Source organism: Lepisosteus oculatus, chromosome 20 (genome assembly GCF_040954835.1).
Source record: "Lepisosteus oculatus isolate fLepOcu1 chromosome 20, fLepOcu1.hap2, whole genome shotgun sequence".
In the NCBI taxonomy this organism is placed as follows: Eukaryota; Metazoa; Chordata; class Actinopteri; order Semionotiformes; family Lepisosteidae; genus Lepisosteus; species Lepisosteus oculatus.
This window is the reverse complement of record NC_090715.1, coordinates 3,147,913-3,175,909: the sequence shown is the minus strand read 5'-3', so window position 1 is coordinate 3,175,909 and position 27,997 is coordinate 3,147,913. Positions and strand designations below refer to the sequence as shown.

Sequence of the window (27,997 nt, the reverse complement as noted above, 5' to 3'; positions counted from 1 at the left end):
TTCTCTTTAAATGTATAATAACTAAAAAATTATTATACATTTTTTAAAATACCAATTTACCCTTCTGAACTCTCTCCCTTAAGGCCTATTCCATAAATAAATATAACTTCAGACCTGTGTTTACTCCACCAATTTCCACAGCAACCCCCTGCCCAATCCTGACCAATTAGTCCCAATTACAGAACTTCAATCCTCTTAAGCCCTCTTCAGTTCTTCCATTTGAATTCATTTACGCAAGGACCAATTTACGCACAGAGACAGCATCTTATCTCTCGCAGCGAGAAAGCGAGTCATTTTTAGTTGAGGTAAAATAATTTAAAGGTATTGACGATATCTTCCTGCCACCATTTTTTCTTTCTCTCAAGGTGAACACTGCCTCCGCGCTTTATCACAGCCAACATATTTATTTTTTTCTTTTTATTTTATTTCATCCACTCAAACTTTTCATTTCCAAACAGATTGAGGCATCCTATTAAACAGCGTTCTTCTCCTGTGCCTCAGGCCGAGACTGGTGTTACAGTCAATAAAAATGGAAAGCTCCGCACTACCCTTTTTTTCCACCTTTTGTGTGCAAAGTGGCAGCCATGAATTTAATAGAGGGAGAATGTTGTGATTACTTAATGGTTTCCCAGACAGCCATGGCCTGGAGAATTAAATTTCGCATCTGCTTTCAAGGCGTTAATCTCTCTCCTCACATTCCGCCTGTTATGATGTGCACACAAGAGATAATGTTTAAACTGACTAAAGCAAAGTAAACCAGACAAGTCTGTTATTGGCTTTATAATTACATAATTAACTTTTTGTCTCTAATCGTTATGGAGGTAATGGTGCTGTTAAAATGGGCTTCTGCTGAGCAGAAACTAAATCAAAAATCAATAATCCATAGAATGCCATTAAGAGCTGTAGCAGCCCTTGTTGGATTCGCTGAAGGAGGTTGTCTTTTCTTCTTTTTTTTTTTGCGCTGCGAATTTCATTAGAACGCAGAATGTTATCTCATAAGCTGACTTTCAACTGATAGAAGAGAGCAGGAGTAGTGTAATCAGCTGGGTACAGTGGGGAAAAAGAAAGAGGAACAAATGTTGCCATAAATTACACCTTGCTTGTAATGCAGTTATTGTAGGGCGATTGACCTGCTCAGAATTAATTCTATTTTCCATGAACCCTCCTTATTTCTAATTTACATTACGATCATATATGTCTGAAAAATGATATCATAAAAAAGATTAATGTACTAATTACTTCTCCTCTTATCTTCCCCTCCCCGGTGCTTACACCTTTGGACCAACTCCTCACAGCATGTAAGTATGTCACTTATTTCATTGTGACAGGGGTAATGTATTTGCAAACTGTGCTATAAATACTGAAATTCAGGTTGGCTATCTCATATTCAGACAGCAGCCTTTTTGGTGCTATGCTTTTTCAAATGAATTGAGAATTGACAAACATTTTCAAAGCCAAATTACCCCAATGTCACTGTGAAATTAGGTTCCTGACCCTGCCTCTGATGTGTGCTTATTTTTCTACATATTTTCCCCTCAATTTTCATGCACGGCTATTCACTGCTGGAATTGGTGACATCTCTAAAGGGGGTGAGTAATATTTTAATACACCTGTGAAATGAGTCTGTATTTGTCATGAATATGCTAAAGGAGGGCTGTCACGCCAGACAGAGTGATATCCCCTCTGCCTCTGTGAATAAAAAAAGACGCTCACTGACTTTTACAAAGGGGCACAGGAAACAGATCTTAATCTATCAGACGGGCACATTTAACAAACAGATTTATTTATACAAACTTAGCCTTAACCACCAAGGCAACTAGTTGTTGAAAATCTGGATTTATCTCATCACAGATAAGAAGGAAAACAATGCTTAATTCATGTCGGATTTGTTTTTCCAAAACACTGGATGCCTCTTTAAAAGACATGAAACACAACCAATATTGAGCCTGAGGTCTATATGGAATGCTAGAAGTCTAAGAAACTTCATTGCATTATTTTATGTGGCCCAGATAACCCATTTATCACCTATTAATATTTCCATGCAAAAGGTCATGTGTTTCAATCTTTATTTATACATGTGTCTGGATGCTGTTACATCAACTGCATCATCAGTGATTATTAAAGAAGATGTTCCTTTTGTTTAAAGGTCATACAAAAAAATGTATGGTAATGAAATTGATATAATTAGTTCAGTTCTAATTGATCTTTCAACTGTCTGGTACAATTAAAGATGTTTTTACATTTATTTTTAAGAAAAAGTGGCCAGAAAAAACACTTTATTTAAAGTTGTGGACAAAGGGTCAAAAATTCATTGTGCAATATTGTAGAAAAGAATATTTGCTGCAACTCAAATTGGAGTGTTACACAAATTAGCACAAATACAAGTTTTTTTTTACATATTAAATTTATGTGTCATGTATCTGTGTTATTTCCAAAACAAAAAGGACAAAAGTGACTTTTGTACCAAATTTTCCACTAAGTTTCACTTCAAGAAGTTCAACCCTGACACTAGGGAGCACCTGCTCAGAGGGTCATTGACTGTGAAACGCAGCAATTTACCAAATGTACCAGCAGAGGTTCAAAGAACAATAAGAGGTTTATGTTTTCTGGCCAATGACTCGTTTCATATTTTAGATCAGGAACAGGGGATGCCAGTAAATTCAGGCACAGGCAGGTAGAGGGAAAGCACAATATTGACACACAGCTCCAGGTGATTTTTGTGTGTGTGTGTGTGGTGTCGATTCGTGTTCAAAACAACCTTTTGAATAAAAAAAAATCCCCTTAAACTCAGACCTTTTTCAGATTCCAGTCCCGATCCTCAAAACCTCCTTCCAATCTAAAAGAACAAAGCTATAAATTAAGTTGTATTAGTGCTGCTGTGAATGTCAGTGTTTTCTCTTTCCCTGGGATAAGATATCCAGGATTTCTGGAGGCAAGACACCTGGCCGGAGCAGAGCGGCAGTGATTAATTTAACATGTTTAGGGTGCCATCATCACTCAGGGAAGAGCTTGGAGTTCGCATGATGGATGACGGGCAAACTAAGGGCTGATAAGACATAGCCCATGAATCTGTTCTACATCATCAGTTCCTTTGATCACTGACAGAAGTTCAGAGACGGCTCTGTGCATCTGTCCAAACAAACAAAGATCCCCTCCTCTCCCCTTCGGAGCACAATTTGCACTGAGCCACTGGGGTTCCCAGTCACTTTACTCACTCACAAAATGCCCACATTACGATAAGAGCAGGCTGAGGTTTGTCCATCTTTACTTCTTTTCTTGGTTTTTAAACTGAAAAAACAGCTCTCCTCGGCAATGACAGATTCAGTAGATAATAGATGATGCATGAAAGCTGATAGTCCTGTTGACAGCAGGGGCAGAGTCTGGGCATGGCAGCCGAGAAGCATTTACTCCGGCCTGTACAGCTGTCAGGACGAGACCAGCCCAAAAAGTTACAGCGATACTGTTGCACTTACATCATTTATCTTTTGAAGTCCCTTCCTGGTTCTCAAAGCCACTTCACTTGGAGTTTCTGGACTCTGCCTGGGGAAGGTCCTCACATAACTCAGCGAGTGTTTACATTGTTGTCATATCTGGAGTTCCTGTGCTCTCTTAATTGTGCCGATTTCACAGTACATTGCATCTGCTACTTAGGAAATTTAAAAGCAATTTGGCTTCTGCTGTACCTTGAAAGGCTGTCTTCCTGCATATACTCAATGCATATACTGTCTTCTTGTATATACTCAATCAAACACATATCTCATTTAACAAATTTCACAATAAATAGGTAGACTCAGCATGAGATTCCATTCAAATTGTGTGGATTACCTGCAACCATCTCTATTTTTTATAACATGGTTCATTTTACAGGCAAATATGATACAAGCACAAGCTTTCTAGTCTTTGATATTGACTGACTAGGCACATCAATCCAAATCAGGACTGTGCAGTTACTCGTGGCACATAGTACAGTAATAATCAATCGGCTACTAAAACAAATCTGTTTTCATTGAAGACCTTCCTGTTTATAGAATTAAATACTGTTTCTTTAAAAAGTCACAGCAGATAACTAACAAACATGCTAGATAAATTCTATTTTGTGTGGTTAAGTCTGCTAGAACGTATTTATTATTGTATTATACTTTTATAAGGACCACCGAAGGGTGTCCCCAGGCAGAGTTTTGCTAGATTGCTTGTTGCTGTTTGTCATCTTCAGAAATGCTACCTATTGGACTAATTTGTTTGACTAATGAGTGAGTTAATGAACACTCTGAATGTCACCCCTATTTTGCTACTGTCCTGCAGTCGAGGTGTTCGTATTTACAGCTATATCATCTCCCCAGCAGTGTTGGTTCCAGTGCACCTCTGCACATCAACCCACCTTGATCTCGTTTGACTTTTATGAGCCCTCTACTTTCTCTTGGTTTGAAGCTTTTGACCTTTCCCCTCGTCATTAAAAGTTAAAAGCAGAGGTGAACACATAAAAGATTGGTGACCTTTTTAAAAATTGTAAAGTGTGCTGCAAGAGCAAGCTCTGAAAACACAGAGCCTTCCATGTGTACCTCTGCTTTCTACACTGTCAGACTGAAACTACAAACCCTCTGGTAGAGGAAACCCAGTTCACAGACCTTAGGAAGTTGCACAGTTCATTGTGGGCCAAGGCAAAAACAATAGAATTTTGGTATTTTATCCTAGAAAGAAGAAAATGAAACTTATATTTTGTTTAGTCAGATATTCCCAAAGCAATGCTGTGCCAAAACAGAAAATCAGACTAAATGATTGGTGGTGTGTGGCTACATTTATTATTAATCAAATCAAATGGCTAATATTGAAATATTTTTCCCTCTTACTTTTTTTTCCTTTGAAATAACGGCTACCAAATCCTGCAATTGTTTGGTAGCCAAGGAATGGCAAATTAAAATGACAGGATTTTGAAAGGTGTATCCGTGTTACTGCTTTCAAATGACAAACGTAGCCCACAGCAGGTATCGCCGCTGGACATACTGGAGAAATATTAAGATTCCTCTAGAGCACAGCAGTATGTGAAATAAAAGCCAACTGCTTCTCCTAGCAGTGCCTTTAATGGAAAACAGGGGTCTTAAGTGAAACTTCTCTGCTGTCAGCTGTCTGTTTGCCATGGTAATTGTTTTACTTGTACTCCACACTTTAATTACTACAAAATAAATAATGGATATAATATATTAATAAATGTTTAAAGGAAACAGAAAAAAAATGTTTCATGTCTCCCTACATAAATCAAAGGTAACTGCAAGTATGCCCAAAATTCATTTAAAACATTCTGAAAAACAAGTTTTCATTAAGATTTCTTAAATAAAAACTTGGCTGATGGGAAGGTAAGATCATCACTGATTATACTGTTTAATAAAGTGATTACAGGACAGTTTCTCTGATACATTTTTTAATGATTCACTCATGTAAGGTCTTTGACATTTAAATACTACGTCAAAACAGTAGTTTTAAACTTCCTTGAGCAGATCAACTACATTTTACCTATAAGATAAGTTATATTTCCTTTCTGCACATGTCCCCGAGTTTCCGTTAATGTGCTGTGCTGCTTACAATTTCAGTGTTCACCTTTTACGACCTCCTCCTGCAGAAACACACCTACAAAACTGTATCCACAACCTGTGTGACCGTGTACAAAACCTCAACATCCTCCTAAGGCATGAAATCAGCTCTAAACATCAAGTGTGACAGCAAACTTGATCAATTATGTGAATGCATTTCTCCAAACAAAACTGATTTCAAAGGAAAAGCAATACATGAATAAATAATAAACTACCAAACTTGTATTGAAGTGTAACTTATGCATTGAAATATGTTGTCGTATACGTAGGGCTAAAGAGCAGTTAATTGAAGTCCTGTGTCTATCTTGTTGTAGGTTGATTGCTGCATTTTGTTTTGTTATTTTGTTTTTATCAGGGTTATACTGCACTTCATATTGCAGCTCTTCATGGACATTCTCAGATCATCCAGCTGCTCGTCAATACCTACAGTAAGTCACTGGTGTCTCCCTGTCTAATGCTCTTATGTCCCAGTGAAGCAGTAAACCCTCCCAGCCCCAAACATGAGATCTCTTTACCATAATCTCGATTTAACAGATCCTTCAAGCGCTTCATGTGAGATGTCAGCGACTGAGGATTTTGCCAAACTTATATTCAAGGGGAAAGGCAATAAATAAAAAATCGTAACCAGATGATGTTCCGCTTTTTTTTTTATCTGCCCAAGGAGAATGCCACGAGTCACATGGGATTTGATAAATAATAAAACAAAATGATTAAATGTGAATCTGTGTTTCTGAAAATTAACCAAGCAGGGTCACCCCATCTCCATGTAATATTAGACAAGTACTAGCATGTGTAAATGTGGATATCACACCCACTGGAAACTCTCCCAAGTGCAAGATGCTTTGAAGCACCAGTGAAGTATCCCAAACTCTGTACAGAAGGTCAGTCACAGAGGCCCACTACAAACAGTGCTCTTTACTAAGAGAGCAGTAGCAGATTAATGGTCCGCAGACCTTCTTCAGATCATTAGTGGTTGGATACTAAGTGTGGAGCCTGATAATACCAAATCTTTGCAATGTGAACTTGAAAATGTTTTTTATTGTTAATTTTATGACCCATATTATTGCAAATAAAAAGTTTTGGACTTGGAAAACAAATATGGTTATCTTTGTGGTTTCCCATCAGGTTGTTAAATCCTTGATTTTTTTTTAAGGGCTCCATCTTGATGGTAACTGGGCAAACTCTCCCTTTAATCAGCCCCTGCGCCCGAGTTATTTACAGCTTGTCAGGATTTGCAGTGGAACACAGGCCATGCTGGCTTTGACTGCATCTGACCCAAAGAGGTAGCACACTGAGAGGTCACGGCACTCTCCCAGTGAAACCAAATCAAAAGAATTAAGTCTCAAGGTCACTAAGAAGTCACAACCCTCGCATATGATTGTGTAAAAATTAAAGTAATATGGAAGCTTTAAAAAAAAAACAAGAGAGAGAGAGGGGAAAATTCTGTAACAATAAGACAAGAAGTGAAATCCCATTTTGAGCGAGAACACCCAACAGCTTCCACCTATTTTATTGCAACTGTCTTTTCAGTTTGGGGACTGGATCTCCCCTTTTATTTATGTTGCTGTTGGGACTGGACTGCTCCCCCCAGGGAGGGGGAACCCACCCAGATATTTGGAGTTTCAAAATGTCATTTGCGTCATTTACACCGAGTACAAGCCAGGAGCCCCCAGGGAATCTGCAACACATCCTCCTCTCACACAATGGCCCAGCCCTGCAACCCTACTGCGCGGCCGGCCTTTCACAGCTCTCCGGCACTCAGCCACTCTTCCGAGCTGAACAGGAAACCATCCGCATCAAAGCCTACTGACTACGGCTCAGTCAAGTATCTGCAGATTGGCTGTCTCATGTAAAAGCAAAAGCATTCATTTTTTCATCTTTGTTTCTCCTGAATCTTGAGTCTTAGATATTCAAAAATTCCAACTCTGCCAGTCTGGGATTAAATCTGAGAGCCTGACTATATATAGTTACAGAAAAGGACTGTAAGCATACACAGGGTCTGGGGAGCAGCGATTTCATGCTGGGTCAAATGTTGCTTATGGATAAGGCCCTTCAGTGTGCTTTCAAACTACAAGATTGTTGGTAACATGTGTGCAAGCCATCTATGTAACAAGCTACACAGACTTCAGGTTCTCAAATAAATACAGTACCTATGTTTCATGAAATAGAATATAATATTCTGCATTTTATATGTGTATTGCACAGCAAAAAAAGAAAAATGGACTGCAGACAAAATGGACAAATAATGTCATTATGAGATATGATGGTTGTCCTAATTGAAAAACGTTATATATATATATACTTCAAGCCTGCTGTCCGAGTGAAGTTCAGCATTTCCTCATCTGTTAACAAAGAGTGCAGATAAGAAGGTGTCTTTAAACTGGCCATGCCTAGAGGTGGCATCCAGGGTTTGGCAGGACTAGATATGGGTACTCTCCTCCTCTTTAATCTTTATTGCTTGATCTGGATGTAACTGGTCCATATTGACCATTCCTGCACATTACACACGAATGGCTCTAGTGTCAGAAGTATGCACAGCCCTGAACCCCTTCTGTATTGTGCAGAGGCCTTCCCATAATGCAAGGGAATGCCTGTAGTTGTTCCAGACAGCATACAGCACTTGCGCTTAAGTATATTTAGCAAACATCCGCTCTGTAGAAGCATATAAAGGGAAAAGAGTAATTTCCATGAAGGCTTTCTTTCAATTTCTTTAAAAGTCCTACTCACTGTTCAGCTAGGGCAGTGGCGCTGTCTCCCTCGTGCTATCGGCGGTGGTGTGAGAGTTCGCGGTGTTGCTCTAGCGGCCTGGCCGTGTCCGCGCACGGGACAGCGGGGCGGAGTGTGAAGGCGTGTGGGATGAGTGAGTGGCAGAAGGCTGGTCTGGTGTGTTGTAGCAGCTTTTTCAAAGCGTCTCATGACAGGTGGTGCCATGGAGCCTCACTGTAGCACACTGACACCAGGGCGACGCAGTGCTCGCCTATTTGTAAAGCAGGTAGGGTCCCGAAAAACTGTCCTGCTCATAACGAGAAGAAAAAGGCATTGATTTAGAGAGGCTTGCTGAGGGAAGAGAAAGGGTGGTAAGGCAAAGGAGGGGAGGGGGGGGAGACGTGTTGAGGCTTAATTCTGCAGCTTCACTGAGCAGTCAAGAGTCTTCTTAAAGTGTGACAATATGAATTAGCAATAAAGGAAGAAAGGAGGAAAAAACAGATGACAAGCCTGAAGATTTAACACCTCCTCACAAAAGATAATTCTGGTCCCCTGCAAGAACTGAAAAAAAAGAAGTGTTCATCTACTCTAATGAAGCAAGCTAAGATATGAGTCAATAGAGCAATTCATTAACAAATCTAACGAAATCCCCTGGGCGAGACCAGCAAGATGGCAGGGACAGGGGCTGTGTTTGTGAAAGCCCTCCTACAGAATAGATGCCCATATGCTGGGGGTCAGGGAGCCGGCTGGCTTTGCACTGTTTACCATTCAGCAAACACATATGGCAGTTAAGGTCACTGTTATCAGACACTTTCTCTGTACACAAAACAAAATTTCCATATGGCCCATGAAAATGGATACGCTGCGCTCTGTACCAGCTTCCCACGACTCTCTCTTTGTGATGCTGGTTGCAAGAGGGAGGGCGGGAGAGGTTAGCTTGCCAGTCAAGTGCTCTCACTGCCTTGCACGTCACTCCAATTTAGGGCAAATCTGCGTCACTTTTTTTTTCATCCATTCTTTTATTCTTTTTTTTATCCCTTCTCCCTCTCACTTTTTTTTTCCGCTCGCACTCTCTCTTTCTCTCTCTCTCTCTCCTTCCCTTTCTTGCTCTCTCTCAGGCTGTTTCTTTTCAGGCACAAACGTTCATGTCAGTCTATTAGAACGTGATGGAAGTACTGATCACTGCCTCTGCATTTAAAGCCTTTTGAAACTCGGATGACCTACTGAAGAGGATTTCGAGTTGAGGGCCCTTCACATGACTCTTTCAAATCCACATAAATAAAGCTCTTTACGGGCTGAAAATGGCCTCTCAGATTTAGCACTACAGAGCCCCCTGAAAAGCCCAACACGATTGTCATGGATATTACACGACGTGAACAACAACAGGCCAAGGAGACAAGTGTCGATCCTGAACAAAACTAGACCAGACTTTTTCACAAGCTGGTCTAGGGAATGTTGACAGCCCAGTAAATAGGCTGTTTAACCCTTTGAAAATGAATAAAAGGCCCTGAAACAAATGCATTCTGATAGACTTTATACCTACTGGGACACAAAAAGTACACTAAGTCCTGCAAGGAAAGCAAGGAGGAGGAAAAAAAAGATTTGGGATGCTGGGTATATGCCTGTGCCAAACAGCTTCCACTTAAACCTTTTCATTTTTATTCCTTACAAGCTGAGATTCCTTTCTCTTGTAAAAAAAAAAAGGTTAATTTAAGCCATGGTTTGACTACTGTATTTCTTTTAGCGGGTCTCTCTTTCGAAGTGTACACAGTGCCTTTGTTCTGTGATCACTTACACTGCACATGACATGTTTTATTCAAGCATTCTTAACCTGAGCAGTGAGGGGAGCTTGATATTCAAGACACCACTAGGAGGGCAAAGTCAACCTCCTTGCCCATTCTTTTGCCCATAAAACAGATTTCATTTCATTTTTTTTTGTTGAGAGCTGAAGCTTCCTATGGCATTATTTGCAAGCACCCACATACTGCAGGCTTATAAGATGTATTTCTTTTTCAAAATGTTAATATTATTTATTCATCCCCATGCAAGAACAACGTTATGTAGGACTCAGGTGTTTTTTTCACAGATCATTTCCATGCACAGATCCCAATCAAGGGAGAGAAAGACAATTTTTCCCTCTTCAGGTCTAGGGCCATACGCAAGCCTTCAGTGTCTCACAATCGTGGGACGCTGGGCTGCATTTAAGGCTGAAAAAATGCTACGAATGGGAAGAAAGAAATATCAGCAGGAGTAATTTAAAATGGTAATTTTAAATATGCAAATATTTGACTTGCTTGCTGTAATTAAACTTTGCTCTATAACAGATATTTCGCGAGCTAATTTGAGACAGGGTATGCAACAATTAAAAAGCTGTTAATTGTAAAACTGTTCAGCAATGCTAATTATTTCGCAGCTATCTGCATATTTCATTTCGGAAACTAATAACAACTCAAAGCACATGATCAAAAATGAATTTCATCAGAAAACAACAAGATGAGCGACTGATGTGACAAACGCACCGGTAGCTGAGTACTGGGTGCGGAGCAAATAGAGGCTATTTCAGATGAGCCCCAGACTGCCACCTCAGACCTAACCAATGAGCCATGCCTGCTGCAGTCTTTCTTCATTGTTTATTGTTTACTAAGTGGCCAAGAGGTGACACACACATTACACATATCTCCAGGGAGGCAGGCAGGCTCTAGTGAGTCCTACTTAGCATCTGTCTGAGATCAGGCAAGAGCTAGAGACAACAGGTGAAAAAAACTGATAGCAATAGAGGGAAAAGTCTGGCAGTTTTTCTTTCCCAGGCAAAACTTCTAAGCAGCTTCCTTTTTAATGAACGCAGAAAGCATACAAAAACACTTATTTTGGGGGGTTATTAGCTGTAAAGACATCATTAATATGATTGATGCATTCTTGTATTATTTAGTACGTATTCTGCATTAGGTGAGGGATGCAGTGAAATGATTCCTTCACCTCTGGACAAACTGCACCCTCTCCCTGTTTTGACCACCCACAGGGCAGTGTGATAGTGCTGGATCGCCTCGCAGTGATCTGAGCCCGGGTGGAACTGCAGATCCAGAGCACTGGTCGGTGTCCAGTGTTGGCATCTCACACTGAGATTTATCAGAGAAGCGTAGGCGCAGCCCCCACCTGCGTGGCACACAGCAGCTCCAGTCTTACGAGTAGTGCCATGGGATCTTTAATCACCCAGTCACTTAACTTAACATCTCTGCTGAATGTTGACACCTTCTACACTACCGTTTCTCTGTGGCATTGTCTGGCACAGGATATGTGTTTGGAAATTATTGCTCAGAGGAAACAGCGCAGCCTACTGGTCCACCAACACCACCATCCCAGTAGTGACCAGGGCCAGCCCTGCTGAAGTTCTGAGATCTAACCACATCAGGCTGCAAGGATGTAACCTTCCTGTCATGCCGGCTGCTTGGCTACCTGTGTGGCCTCATTCTTGTACTGTCAGGCTTTAATTTTTTAAGTTCAGCTAATTGATAGTAATTATCTTCTGTAGAAATAGTTAATGCCACTCTAAGGAAGAATTCTGCGTGGTTCAGCTCTCCTTGTCATTCAGAGACATTTGTGTAACGCGCGCACGCTTTCTAAAGATACGCCAGTAATTGTGCAACTTTTTCTGTTGCAGTTTATGTCAGAGAGTTTCTGTGGGAAGGTTCTGACAGTTCAGACATGTGGGGTGCATTAAGATGTCCTTGCATAGTAAAATTTCAGCGGTTATGAGCGCAGCCAATTACAGATTCTACAAATAATTGTCTCGGAGAGAAATAAAGAACGAGAAAAAAAGGAAGAGGGAAAGTGGTGTTTGGAAATGATCTGTTTTCACCCCCTTTTCAAACTGCTTCTTAATTGCTGTGTTTACACACAAGTCACATCCTGTGTCATTCACACAACACGCGGTGTTATTTTTAGGAAAAAGACGTGTTTTAATAACACAGCACACAAAGCAACAAGGATCATTATCTTATTGTGGCAAAATGTCCTTTCCAGCTGTCAGAATTTACTGGCACGCTGATATAATCATCGAAAGGTCATTTTTGTTTAAGATCTTAAAGTTAAGATGTTCAGACAGTGCTGGGTCTCTACACAGATCACACTTTTATAGCAGTGTGCATTTTTTAAACCAGGATGTGACCTGTACAAAAGAGCACAATCCCGGCCTTCTGCAGCCTGTGAGCTACTGAAGATTATACGTGTCAGATATTAATATCCAAACAGTCGGGTCAGATGCTGTCATGTCAGGTCTTCATTAAAGAGTCGCCGAAACGTCAGACTGACATAACAAATTGAGTAGCAGTCCAGGGCTCTGACTGACTGGGGCCCTGACTTACGCCACACAGTGTCAGGACAGAATGTAAAATGGGTCACACCTCTGTCATCTTTCATTTAAATATGCCGCTCGCTTCCCCTCTTTTGTTTTCACACCTCCTGCTTTTTTTTCCCCTTCGATTTCTCTCCCCACTCTCCTCTCCCCGGAACGACGGTACCGGGATATTCAGATGGATTCTAGCCACCCCTGTTAGAACAGCCAACTCCCACACAGGCGGGAAAAGCTTCGGCTTGGAGAACGGAAACGCGTTTTGGTGACGGGAAGGAAAATAAAATAATTCGGTCCCAAAAAAAACAACAAAACTCACTGTCTGGTCAGCGCAGGTGGCAGTTCCATGGGATAGAAAATCTAATTATGCTCCTGATAACAATGCTTAGTCTTTACAGTTGCTGACATAGATGTTGACAAAGGCTTATGCTGCATTTTAATAAGAAAACAAAATACAGGCAAATACCCTGGAGCCTTCCAGGTGGATCATTAACAAGACACCTAGGAGGGATGGGAGCATCAGTCGGCGCTCTGAAAGCATCACAGACCCTCACACAACTTAAACTTCTTCTGACATTTCGTTATGTCGGCGAGCGGCTGATCACCCAGGGGTCTGAGCCCCTGCGAGGGAAAAGTTCACTGACAGACAGCGAATGAGGCTGATCTTAAATGGGAATCAGGAGGAGTCAGCCTCCCTGTGTCTGACAGTCTACAGCTGGCTTGGCCTAACGAAGACAGGCCTGCTCTGCTGAACAGGAATATTAGCATCTGTATGCTTCTGTCTCATTATCACACATCTGCCCACCTTTATTCCAATGAAGCTTCTTCTGATCTGACAGCTCAACCCACTGCCAGCAAATTGATAGCACAGAATTAAGGGCACAACAATGGCTGGGGTTGCCATCTTATATTGTCCAAAGACTTGAGAAGTGTTGACATTACAGTACGTCGGAAAGCAGAGGTCAGAGATCGTCCTAATCCCTGTCTCAGGGAAAGCGACTGTCTCATTAATGCCATTTGGCAATAGTGAACTGCAAAAGCATGATAATCATAATGAAACACACCATGTGTTTACTGGAGGTATCGCGTTTCCTTGCCTTTTCTCTTCTGCGTTTCATTCCTGCTCGTGTGTCTCAGCACCCCTCTCAGCGCTGACAGCAACGTGCCGCAAGATCAGCACATAATTGCGACCTGATGGCTGGTTAGCAATTAATGAAATATTGTGCTTTGATAGCATTTGCTTAAACAGCTCTGACAAAAATAACACTGTGCCCTTTTGGCAGGAAACAGCACATCAGGTAGGAGTCACAGTGTTTCTGCTCTCCTCAAGAAGCAGAGATGAATTAAGTGCAAGTTGCACGCATGTATCACCCCAGTGATTATAGAGCTGCTGAGGAAATAATCTATCAGTAATAATCCATGACTCCAGAGACCCTACGTGTGCTTTGAAAGAAAGCAATCAACATATTCAGTAGGGCCTTTATTACAGATTACAATACGAACGAGGAAAAACGAAAAACACTCATTTTGCTGTACTGAATTTATCATCGGAGGTTTTATATCAGGAAAAACACAGAAAGAAATAACACATGAAGTCTGTTTCAGGGCCTCACTTGCAACAGTTATGTTTTGGCATTGGGGACGTAGCTATCAATTCCTTTTAAATTGATAAAGAGTTCCCTAAATTTATCTCACATTAAAATAGGTGTGGAGCATGTAGTAGTTGGTTTGGAAAATGCATGGCCTGTCTCACACACATCCGTATCACTCGCTGCCTTCACCCTGGGCTGTATTTCCTGTAAAAGCAGTACAAAAAAAAGATATTGTATGTCTAACATAAAAGGTTGTCATACATAAAGAATTTAGAAATGTAAATGTAAATTAAGCGTGTGTGTTTTTTTCTCCCAGTTGCAGGGAGAAGAAAACATTATTTTTTTGCGAGCCTGGTGTAAAGATTATCATATCTCCATTTACATTTTATAAAAAGAAATATGTAAATGAAGATTGAGCTTCATAGGAGGCCTGGAAAGGGATATCCTGACACACAAACAAGCTGCTCGTTCTACTGTTCCAAATTGCCCTAAATTAGGATTTCTGAGGGATCCAGCTGATTGTTCAAAACAAATGAACTGAAGAGTGGAGCCACTGTTTGCAAAGGAAACCCCACAGTAATTAAAAAATGCCTCTTTATGGGGAAAAAGTGAGTGGTTTTGGCTCGCTGTATAAAAAGCCAACAAAAAGATGATATTGTCTTGTTCTCTTATTATTTCCCTGATCTCAGCATTTTATGATAGCCTGGCAAAAAGAACACAGCAGCACAAAGACCCTGAAGAGATTTATTTTGGATTCTGTTTTTTTATTTAACAAAAGAAAAAACTTGAGATTGATTAAAACCTGCTTTAAACTAACGTGCTTCATTATGAGATTGAGTGGCCCCCTGCCAAAGACACCTCTGTGAGTCACACGAGTCGATAAGACGCGCCAGCGATTGAACTGAAAGACGAAGGAGTCAAAAATGTCTGGTTTGAAAATGCGCTTTCTTTTGAAAATATGCTTTAAAAAACAACCAACCCGATATATATCTGTTTTCCTATGCATATGGCTGCAGTTGAAGGCCCGAGAAGGAGCAGAGCTGATTAGGAGGAAATGGAATGACATTGCAGCTGATTTGCTCTGTTTCATCCTGTTGAGCTTCAAACATATTGACCTCGAGTACAGGCATGGTGTTAAAATAATATGGGGTAACATAAGTAAATTCAGAGCAAGTATCCTCTGAAAACCCCCCAGAAAATAAAGTTGCCCTTGACAGCAATGTTCTAATTTAATGTAATAGCCAGACACACAGGTTTTGGGTTGAAAAATCACATAATCGCTGCCTATATGAGGATCTGTGGACACCGCCCTCTCACACAGAATTTCCCCGCACTTTACCTGATAGCACACTGCAGGCCACCTCGCAACACTAAACTATTTTTTTTTTATTGTATTAAATGAAATTGTATTAGAAACACTGTCAAATGCTAGAATGTAGCAAGATTGGTTTTAAGCTAAAATAAAAAATTATGCTAGAATATAGCAAGATTTAAGCTAAACAAATTTACAACAGAATTATTCGAAACTGCAGAACAGTAAGTGGCTCAAAGGTATTTCACCATGTCAGGCTGTTTAATAGTTTAATTTCCAGTTTCTTTTTCGTGGTCATTGTCGGATCTACACCCATACTGAGAGCAGTTGACAAGACTTCACTAGATGTCCTTATTAGATGCTTTAATTAAAGGCAGACAGCGTCGATCTGCATTTGCTATTTTGAGCACGTAACGTCGCTTAGGCTCCCTGTGTTATTATTGTGCCGCGCAGTGGCCTGGGCCCATATGGGTTAATGGTGAAATTACAGCTGTTTTGCAAAAAAAATGGCAATCAAAGTGAGAGGAGCACACACTGACAACTAAGAATAGCTTATTCAGATTGGATTGGCAGGCCAGAGCTCACAATTGCAAAGTTTGAATACAGAATGAGATATTTATAAAAACAGGATCCGTTGTCATTCATTTTAAAAAGGCATTACAGACTGTCGACACTGTACAGAAAAATAGGAGACGTTGACCTTTTTACTATAGAGTTTTTTCTCTCTTGCTGCCCTCCTTTCAAATGCACATTTCCCCCCTCTTCGGCTGTATGTTATCTCAAATAATTACCCTGCGCTTCTGTCTCTCCCTGGTGACTTCTCCTGCTAAAAAAGCTACTCATTGTCGAGGAGCAGAGAGGGATTTCAGACCTGCTTCTTGTGGCCCAGCAACAGCTCTTAATTAACCACTCAGGTATTAGGAAGGCTCCCAGCCCAGCTCCTCTCCATATGGCTGGAACATGTCCATAGTGATAATCACTGAAGGAAATGTTGTATCAAAAAGAGCTCACCGAATAGAAAGCTTGTGTAAATTATTTTTAATGATTCCCCTCTGGTGAGGGCACTTATTTGTTATTTCAAACATCGGCTAGCAGGATGGAGATGTCCTTGACCTCCCTTTACCACACACTTGCCCCCTGCCCAGCACTGAAATCCAGCCCACCTGCCTTCACTCCCAGACAATGGAATAAAGCCATTGGCTCAGTCCGCAAGCTGAGGTCTACCATCCAGAGACTGACGGGATGTTTTCAGTATATTACACATAGAATATATACGTACAGCGTACGTCAGTTCTGTCTGTGCATATTGAGATCATTATCTAGGTGCACGTCTGTGCAGACTTGATGCATCCCACATACATTTAGTGATGATGACAATTACTTAATTGCATGTATTGTGCACACAACGCTCTTTGTAGTTAAAAGACGTTAAAAAAAAACTCCCACATTAAAATGACATAAAAAAGCACTTTCTTGCAGAGTGTAAGAACTAGCCCTTTATTTTCCTCAGAGGCTGCCAGCTCAGTATGAGCGTCCATCCACTGACGCAGGCTGGGCAGAGGTCTGCAAAGAAGCTGCTTGTGGTCACTCTTGGCAACTGCTTGACCAAGGTCAGCCCCACACAGGGGCGTGATCATGCCTGGTCTTGTGCAACAGCCACTCTCGCATAACACCACCACACTGAGGCTTGCATAACAAAAAGGCACACGTAGGCTTCAATGAAAAATAAATTACAGGTCTATGGAACGACATTATCCCACCTCAGCTAGAGAGCTATATTTTATGAATCAAACCCCCATCAGTTTGTTTCTTTATTCACACCAAAATGGCCCAAATAATTTTCCACATTTGTTGTCTCTTTTTTTTCTTAACAAAAGCAAGATATACAGTATATACGGTATATATTTTCCGGGACATTTGGATGGATGGCGTTTTAATCACGAAACATTCTTTAAAACGCATTACATTTCCATTTTTAAAATAGGACCGTGATTTATAACTTTGTCGCAGCCTCAAAGTGTGCCCTGTGTTATTACAGTTAAAGCAGAAATGCTGAAAAATAATTTGTGCTTATCAAGGATTATATGGAAATGCATTTTATGGTGATTCATGGTGCCATATATATGCATAATTAAAATGAGAAGAAATGCAATCTGCTGAAGATGAAAGATGTGCTGTATATTAAAACATGGTTACTTATTATTAAATGTTCTTGTTTTACCTTTTTAACACAGTCCCTTGCTCCCACTTGCAGAGGCATATTAAACTCCCAACACAATCCCATTTCTTGCCTCTCTTTTTATGTTTTAAGCACATAATGAATTTTTTAGACTGGTGCATAGCTTAAAGAACTGCAGGCCCAGCGGCTGTGATTTCTGAACACTTGCTTTTCCTTCTCTATGAGAAGATGCTGCTGTGCCTTATGTCACCCTGAGAAGCACAGCTTTCCTTTGGAAGCTAGTGTTTGATTGTTTGTTCCTTCGTTATCAGGACAGAAGTATCATTTGTGCGTAGGCCCGTAATTATCTAATTTGTTGTTTAAATTGTTACTTTTTCCTCCTTTTCATGTCAATGACAGAATCATTTAAAAAGGCTGTGAATTGCAGGAAAATTGGTTCCATATTCTTGCTCCTCTCAGTTTGGATTACTAATAGTCCCGGGGGAGAGCAAACAGAGAGTAGCAACTCAATGCAAATTTCCTTCCATGTTATTTCTGACCATGTGCTTGTACGAGGATGTTGTTGTGTACATTAGGCTAGCAAAGTTTAGCAGCCTTTAGGGCAGTCCTGGCTGTTCGCTTCCCCTATCTCCAAGCCAATCATAATATGTCAGGAACCTGAGACATTTCCGAATCCAACACCCCTCATAATTCTTTTGCCTGGCTGTTGGCCGCTGTTTTCTTTAGGAAGTCCAAAGCGAGCTGGTCAGGGTGACCTCACAGCTGCCCCTCTAATGAAAATGAAGGCGCCTCCCCACACACCTTCAGAACGCTGTCACATCAGGGTCACATCCTCCGCGTCCTCACGGCACGGGTGAGAGACGCTCACACACACACGCGCACACACGCACACACGCACACACGCACACACGCACACACGCACACACGCACACACGCACACACACTGGCGAACAGGCTCGTGGTCACATGCCTACAAACGGTACACACACTGTGGAGCACAACCGTCTCACTGACACATTCGTATTGTAGCCAGACTCAGATCCATTTGAGGAGGCAGGCTAGGGTGTTTGGTAAGTTGTAATATACTACTAGACTTGTTAATTGTCTTTAATCAATAAACTGTCTTGTTCAACTGGATCTTGCTCAGTTCACACAACCACAGTACATAATATAATGCATTGACTAATGTCTATGTAAAACAGCATAAAGAAACCTTCAACATTCAAAGTACTTCTTAGTAGACACATGCTTTTCTTTCAGTCCGGAGTACAAACAACATTAATAAGAAACTAATAAGTACATCCTGATGTGTCCCCATCAAAGACTGGTTTGTCAGCATGACAGAACAGCAGTACTGTAGTAAATAGATGATAGTTAATGTACCTGTATTCTGAAATGCCTCCAGATATTTGCAAAGATGTTATTACACTGCAGGCCAATGACAGCTGAAAGAAACTAGAGCATAAAAAGCTCGTTTATGTCTTTAATGACCCACATAATGATAGAGCAAATGCGTTATTCATAGTAACATACCATGGATTAATGTGAATACCCTAATGCATAGTGTCAGTAAATTAAGAAACAGCTGTTGTACCGTGAAAAAAGTAATGTACTATCTCCTGCATCAGACTCTGTCTGTGATCCTCAATCACTTTCTGGTAGCTCCAAAGACATTAAGTCAACTAGTCAAATGTATATTTTACATATGTAACACAGAATAATCCAGTGAAAACATTTTCTTGAAATGCAGGTTAAATGTGCTACCTTGATAGCATTGCATGTTTCTATGCCTCTTAAAATCCTGCAGAAATTATTAAAAGCTAAACTGAATACTTACTGTATGTGAATGCCCTTAAAATACAGGTAATTTTATGAACTACTATGCAAATACAATTCATTCACATTACTCACTACATGCAACTAGACAATCTCACGCATTACTGAATTTATGTTGTTAATCTATTTAGATTCTTAATTTGATTATCCTCGCAAAAGCAGTATTGCATGTTGAAGAGCACGTGTTCTTTATCAAGTGGGGATGTTTTGTATAATACATGCATTGTTTCGTGTGTGTTCCTGCCTTTTCTAACTCCTTGCAATGTTTTTGGCGAAACAAAATCAATCCTGTTTCTTTTGTTTCTTTCTTTGGTGTTATTGGGCTGTGTTTTTAGTCTTTTTTTTATCTTGCCTTGGCTAGTTTGACTGTGTTTCGTCTCGGAGATATTTGCAAAGAAAATGTTTAGCTCTCTCCGCTGTCTGGTAAAAGGTTGTTTCAAAGCATTGTGTTTCCTGGAATGAATGGCTGTTGGTGTTCTTGGAATCTCCTTTACAAATGTCTGTTTCCCTGAAGCACAAAGGGTCAGTGAAATAAAAATATATAAAGCCATTTCCCTGGGTAGTAGGGAGTCTTTGTAGACTTGACATCCTTAAAACAGGGAATTTCACTGGATTGGATCAATTCAGAAATAAGAAGGACAGGTCAGAAGCCAGTCAGTCAGAACTGGCTCACAGTGATTGTGTGCAACAGTAAAAACTTTCCAAGCAGAATCTCATGCTCGAAGCACTGAGTACATAACTAGGCCAGCAGTGCACTGTACAGAAAGGGAAAGCATATTCCTAGTGAAGTAAAATAAAATATGCAGAATTATTACAATGACGATGAATGAAGATTTGGAAATAGAAAAGTTGGAACTTTGGAAAGTTAGCAATTTGTACTGCATTAGAGAAAATGGACACATGGAATTTATTTTAAAAAGTACAAAATGTGCAAAAGGTATACATATTGTATTAGGTTATTAAGTACACGGTGATGAAATTTAAAAGGATGCAATGTACCAACACTTTCTATCCCTTTCTTCTTTTTTCTGTTTTGAGCCCTTGCCCCTGCTCTGCACAGTATGATTTTACGGAGCACGTTAAAATATCAACTCGCAAATGAGAAAAAAAACGAGCAGCCCTTGCAGATCTCCAGTTCAGATCTCTGACGTGTCAGTGGAACAGTCCCAGCATTTGATTGCTAATTAGTAAAAAATAACTGGAACACTTGATCATTTCCAGTGCAGACAAATGTCAGGCCTCCAATGGACGTCTCTTTCCACAGATGCCAAAGCAAACATACGAGACTATCATGGGAAGATGCCAACACACTACTGGACCGGCAATGCCGACATCTTTAACACACCCTCTACGGAAACATGTGAGTATCCTTATATTTACAGTTTCAAAATATTTAAGCAGAAAACAGGCCTTTGTTCCGAAACGACTCCTTTAGGGCAAACCTTGTATACAAAGAGTTTGATGACTCATAGCTTGTGTGCAGCATGAATCACAAATGGTGCTTAAACTGCAGGTAGGGTGTCATTTGCTGAACTGGGACAGAGGTTGGATTTAGTTTCATCTTCTGTTGCAGCTTTTAACAGACTACTGTAGAGAGCAAAAAGAAAACCAGAGTTTTAAAAAATACCAGGTAAGGGAGGGAAGAACTTCTCAGATTTTAAAGCCAAACTCAAACATACTAGGGAGCTTATGCCCTGTACTGGTCTGAGATCGTGATCACTGAGTATTATTGTACACTCATTGTACTATACTGTACACTTCAACTTCAACAGAGTTGGGAAAAGTAGGACCAGAACGAAAGTTGTGCTCCGCAAGGCACACAGGAACAGCACATATGGTGCTCTCATTTATTTAATTGCTGGATTATTTGCAGTGTTACTGAGAAATGTTTCTAGCTGCCTGTGGTTTGTTTAACTTTATTCTTAATGTCCACCATCTCCATTTAACCTGTTGTGTTAATCACAATAGCTGTCTTCAGCTCCACATGCACAATACCTAGATTTCAGCCCAGTCTCACTTACAACAGCTGTGTTTAAAATGGTTATCAAACTGGGTTACCAAAATGCCATGAGAAGCAGCTGCTTGTGTCTCTATCATTATGTAGCATGTTACTACCTTTATACTCTTGGAGACTATGTCACTCACAGGTAAGAAACTATACCTATACATGCAGCTTGGCCTAATTAAGAAATATGAAAAAGGTTCAAGTGCTTAAGAGAACAGACAATTGACCTTCTCATTGCTACAAGACAGGAAGTGAGCCAGATTGCTGTGCCTCTCCTGGCTGTCAACAGAAAGGAATAATTTATAATGAGAACAATCACGTGACACTGGGATAGACAAGGCAAGATATTTCTAATAATTGGTTCCATCAGACCTTTAAAAGGATCATTTTCACTTAGGCAAAACAGAGTCCATTATTTCGGACTCGTCACGCTAATTTCCCCACACCAAATGATGCCTGAAGCTCTCTTCTTTTTGTACATGAACTAGACAAAGAAGTATCCTATTATGCAAAAGGAGTTTGTGTAGTTTGAAATTAACCGGCATTAAAATTGTATATGGAGCAATTCATCAAGATTAGTTCATGGCTTTCCCGCACAGACAGGCTTTGCAGGGCGGGTGAGCCAGTGGTAGCTGTACAGTTTGACTTCCTTGCAGCATCTCTGTTGGGCCACAGCACTCAGACACCAGCTTAGAACAGGCCTGCAAGCCCTTGACCACAGAGCACTATTGCACACTGGGTAACATGAACCCCGATGACAGAGGAACACGGCTTGAGCTCGGGTGCGGTAATGAAAACAAACGGTCTCTGTACATAACCGTTGGATTCACGCGCGGGGTGTGCAGATGGAAACTCAGTAAGACGGCCTTCAAATCTACCCCCCAGACCACTCCAGCTGAGAAAGAATAGAGAAGGACAGTAAACAGAAATAAATCAAGGGCAAAGCTGCTCACGAAGAAAGACGCTTAGCTAACGGAAATAAGCACACAGCATTGCAGTGCTGGCGGATTTCCCCTTGTTTTCAAGGCGGGATAATTTACAATGCAATGTAATACCAGACCGAGGGGTTTTTGTGACGCACCCTTCATGTCATGACGTCCCCAGGGCACTGCTGAGGCAAAGCTCAGACCAGGGCAAGTGTCCTAACTCCTCTGACTTCTGCTGAACTCATAAACCTCTCTGACTCAACCCAGCTATTAGTACCGTTTAGTTCTGCAAGAAAAGTTGGTATTCCAAACCACAGGTCTCTGCAAAGATTATTATTCAGGCCGAGCTACACTTAACTGTCCTGTAATACCCCATTGCATGGCATCACTTTCAGCCACAGCTTCTCCACTTCAGGGGCACGGTGGCCCAGAGTCTAGCCCAGGAAGCCTTAGGCAGGATACAACCTGATGGGGACACACACACTCACACTAGGGTTAGCTTTCCGAGAAACCTGTTAGCCTACCGGTCAGGTTTTTGGATTGTGGGAGGAAACCAGAGCCCCTTGAGGAAACCCATGAGCGCACAAGGAGAACATCCAGACTCCACACAGACAGCACCCCAGGAATTGGACCAGGGCCCCAGCGCTGCAAGGCAGAAATGGTAACCACTTCGCCACTGTGCTGCCTATAATTCCTATAATTGCCTATATAATGGACTCAGGCAAAGCGTTCGTGAACATACCGAAAAAGGGAGAGCAATTTTGCAGAACGGGAGTGAGAATGAACAGTTAGAAGAGAATAATTAGGAGGGATGCTTGCAATGGTTGGTTTGTTTAAAGAATGAGTCTTTTCAGAAATATCAAAGAAGAAAGCACCGTGATACACGAGTGACTTTATGTGTCTTGCGCTAGCTACACTATAGGTGTTCGATGCAAAATGTTGCTGTTTTGCTAGTCAATGTGAAAGACTACAAGAAAAAAAGTGAAGCACTGCCTCAATAATTATTGTCAACACTTTAAATACACTTTGAATACTAAAATGTTGTGGAGAATTATACTAAATACTAGTGCATCTAAATAGCCACCCATGTGCTAGTAGGCAGGGGTCCTAAGTAGCTCATGAGGTTTGACACATTCTCACAGATTACCTCAAACACATAGCCACCAAGAACCTCTTAACTGTTACAGAACAAATTTTAACCGCATGCCTGTAATGGCTGGATAACTCTAATATAATTATTCTGCTTTTGTAAGAATCTATCCAGAATGAAAGCAGCGCATGTTGGATGTTTCAATATGAATCCTGGTACAAATGAATCATAACTCTTTGAGGCTGTGTTTATTCACTGCTAATTCAGAAGAAATAATACACAACCCACTACATAAACATTTCACTACAATAAAGCCGAACAGATGTCACATACAAAGAGTATATACCACTTGAAAAGACTGACAACTTTCTGATCAATTGGAAATGCATACCAAGGGGTTAATAGGATTTGTGGTTTGGCATATAATTTAAGTACATACATATTTTACTAATATTTTATTTATGTAGATTTATGTAAGAAGGAAAAAATATCAGCCTACATTTCAGTTACTTGTCTTGCCAATAGCTATTATAAAACATTCTGTGCTCTTTAAGCTAAAAGCTAGAAAAATGACTTTCTTTTAAATGTTCCACTTTTAATATTCATCAGCTCTCTATTAGAATATATGCACAATCAAATCATCAGCTCTTGTGATTTATCCCAGTGTTAAATTATAGTGCCACAAAACACAGAGTGGAGAATTCATTATAGCTAAGGGCAATTCAAAAACAAAAACATTTTATTCAAACAGGAAAGCTAAATTACAGTTGGCTTTGCATGAACCTACTTTATTTGCCTAAAAGCTAACGCATTAAATTTTTACTTCATTCACTTGATAAGGAATATTAACAACTTTGGAGTTAAAATGGCTTTATCCACATATTGGCACATCAGTCTAACCGACTAAAAGCTTTAGTATTCCAGACTAGCTCAGATTTCAGCAATCGAAATGTAAGTGATACATTTTTATTGCTTATTTTAGCTGGACAGTTTATTATTTGTATTTTTGTTTTTTGCAATTTGGCTTTTTTGTACTGGAAGGTTTTATTTATTTTTTGTTCTGTTTTTATTATCACGCAAATTAATGACAGCAAAAGTGTGAAACATTAATGCCACACAAACCCCAGACAGCTTAGGTGGATAGCCACATTAACATTTTTGAAATTTGCAGACTGGAGTTACAATTTAAACCACCTTGATTTAGATTGCTTATTCTGTTTTGCATGTAAAAGAAACTACTCTTTAAAAATGACATTCTACATACCTATAACCCCTTGTTATTAGAAAATTATATAGATGTTTATATTTATTTATAAAAGTCACGTGTATTAATTTATTTTCCAGTGTTGAGAGTCATTTGAGGAAGACTCCACCCATAGCTGAAATCTTGCATATTTTACTTGATTTAACCTCTAATTATTATTTTTTCTTAATAATACATTGATTTAATTTAAATTTTGTTTTCCTTAGCTTTTGTATAGATGCAGTGTTTCTATTTCCGGAAAGAATAAATTAACATATTTTTTAAATGTGTTTTTCAAAGGCCTCTATCCGGTAACATACTGTTTTCCTTTAAAGCATTGTAATACACCTAAAATGCGTCCTGCCATACTAAGTAAAATATTTAGACTAATTTTGGAAATGCTGAATGATTCATTCTGTGGCTTCAAGTACTACATTTAGTTAGTTTGTCACCATAGCAAACTGTACATGGACACATGGAAAACAGAACATGTTGTGCTGTTTTCAGATAAAATCTGCTTTTAATTTAACAAGTTGTGGACCACATAGGAAATGCTATTTTTACATTTGCATTTCTTTTTTTTCATACCCTTTAACTAACAGACAAAGGTGTTGAAAAATTCAAATAAGGTCAAATATAATGGTTTCATTTTAAACAAATTCAAATTATGGAGCAACAACAAAAAATAATTTCAGGACTTTTTGGGGTAAAAAAATATTTAAAAAAGGCCTTCAAATGAAGGACTAATTGAGCTGAGCAAACACAACATCCTTACCTTCCAGTAACTGACATCACCTGTTATACCTGATTAAACCTGAATTTATGTATGAATTTTTTATGTATGAAATCTCTTGGTTCCTTAAAATCATTAACTGAAAAGTTACTGGATTCTTTTGTTACATGAAATTAAATGGCTTTTCTGTTCAAACTATATGGCTGTCCTCTCTTTCCTTTCTATCTTTTTTTAATACAGTATCTCTACAGATCCCAGGTGTATCTTTGATACAGTAAAGAATAATAATTCACAGCTCTCCATGCTTATACCTGCTGGTTAAGGAAGCGTATAAGATATAAAGCCATTTTTAATCCTCAGTCAACTTAAGGTCATCAATGCAAGGAGAGAAAAGCAAACTGCTAAACTGACAGCTGATTTGTTTTGTTGCTTTGAATAGCTGATGAGCCCGTCAAACCTATAGTCTTGTTAAAATTTTAATAAACAGCTCAAGAATATACAGTTTTCTTCACTACAGCAGGATGGTACAGTCATGTCAGACAATGTTCAATAGAACACAAAGGAAAATGTAACTGTACCGAATATTAAATAGAAACCTAGTCTGCATGTGTCATGTAAATTCATGTAGCTCAGAATCTTACTGGGAGATCCACTTCAGTGTTTCCTGCAAACAAGTTGGAAAATGTTTACAGGCCATGTACCACGCACATACTTAAGTATGTGTTGTTTTCGCTGGCCCACATATTGTGCTGTTTTGAAATAATATCTGCTTATAATTTATCAAGTTGTGGACCACATAGGAAATTATATTTTTCTGTTTTCATTTCTTTTTTTCATACCTTTTAAATTCTAAAATGTTTCCACTTGGCACTCACAAGACTACATTAAGAGTCAGGTATTTTCACATTGAGGTACAGAAAAAGGATTAAACAAAGTTATTAAATAAATATGGTAAATTGCACCTTTTGGCTAGAAAGCTGAAAAAGAGGCTTGAAATGTTCATTTATTTCTGCCCTTTGTGAATTTAGTGAAGTAGTCACAAAAGTACCAAGTATATGTAAATACTGTAAAATGTTCCACTTTCAAGGATGTTTCTTTATTGTGCCACATTCGCAAAGACGCAAAATCCCAAACAGGCATTTTATGGAATGCTTAGCTGTGGTTGATAATCTCAAACCATTAAGTTACAATATTTAAATTGCAAAAAAAGATCAGATTAAATAAAGAAAATCTCTGTTTTTTCTAAAAAGAGAAATGCTCTCAAATTTATTCTCGCAGCAGGTGGACAGTGGGAGAGGGAAGGGAGAAGGTCCCATCGATGCTCACACTTGCCCAGTCTCCTGCTTGGCTCGTGGGTTCGTGGGCAGTGGCATCTGGCCACAGAGGACCTGTCCAGCCCAGAGGTACCACCGGCCAGAGGTGTCAAGGTCCGGTCGCCCTCCTGCACCAAGAAGTGACCACCCGCCATCGCCAACACCCACAGCCACTGCATCCTGGGAAACCATCAGACAGAATATTCAAAGCAGCTTTCAAAATGCACTGTTTGGGTCAGGCCAACTTGCACTTCTAAGTAATTTATAATGTGCTTTACTCTGAGGTATTGCACAATCTCATTATCATTAGTTTTTTTGCATATTTAACTACAGTTTTTAATTAGATGGTATTTTATTATTCATGCACATAATTTGACTTGAGCTCATGCTGCAGGTCTTGGGTATAAAGAGAAAAAAAAATCTTGCTCTTTTCTGGAATGGAAAGTTCTAGTTTGTAGTCTTTAACTGGCAAGTGATTCGGCTCTCCACTCTCGTAATGGCTCGCTTTTAATTTAGCTAATAGCTATCATGTTATGTACCTTTATAAATTTGCTAAATTCATAGCGCTGGGAGTTGCCTCTCAATACGCTAACTGTAAGTAGTTTGCTGTGTTTGGCTTTTACGTAGAAAGTGTTTGCTCAGGGTATGGCTCCTTGATGTATTATTAAAATTGGAAATGGACTCCTGGGACACCATCTAGTTATGTGCTTTCATTTGCCGAATAAACCAAGCGTTGTTTTCATCTTTGCTCATGATTGTTAATGGCGCTGCTGATGAGAGGGGTGTTTTTCTCACTGCCTTTATCAGCTCTGCCTTATTATGCTGGTGAAATAGCCAAGCTGCTGATTTTGTTTAAGGTTTTCAATTAGTCATTTGACTGAACACATCTGTTACTGGCAGATTCCCAAGTCTGGACCAGAGCTATTACCAGTTTACACCTGCTGAACTATGAGCACAGCCTGCAATAGGGAAGAGGTTCTGAGGCCTTTTAGATGTGGTGCAGAATTTTGTCCATGTTCCAGTGTGTTTCACACCAGGTGTCATCAAGGCAGACACTTCAAGAGATGCTTTTTTTCAGGAAAACAATCTTTCTTCTTCCCTTGAAAAAGGTTTCAGTATTTAACCCTCA

At 39.9% G+C, this 27,997-nt stretch overlaps 2 long non-coding RNA genes across 6 annotated transcripts in view; one reads left to right on the top strand and one right to left on the bottom strand.

Moving 5' to 3' along the window:
• LOC107080047 (uncharacterized) overlaps positions 1-27,997 on the bottom strand; it is an 81,064-nt gene that overhangs the window by 12,994 nt on the left and 40,073 nt on the right. For 2 of the 5 annotated variants that reach the window (XR_011182805.1, XR_011182807.1), the window contains exon 3: positions 8,313-8,598. The exons of the other annotated variants lie outside the window; for them this stretch is intronic. This is a non-coding gene — a long non-coding RNA (uncharacterized lncRNA). The remainder of the gene's footprint in view (positions 1-8,312; positions 8,599-27,997) is intronic. 5 annotated transcript variants of the gene reach the window in all.
• On the top strand, positions 4-27,991 carry LOC138224347 (uncharacterized). The gene is made up of 3 exons (XR_011182808.1): positions 4-6,013; positions 20,823-20,918; positions 26,834-27,991. It is a non-coding gene; the product is annotated as an uncharacterized lncRNA (long non-coding RNA).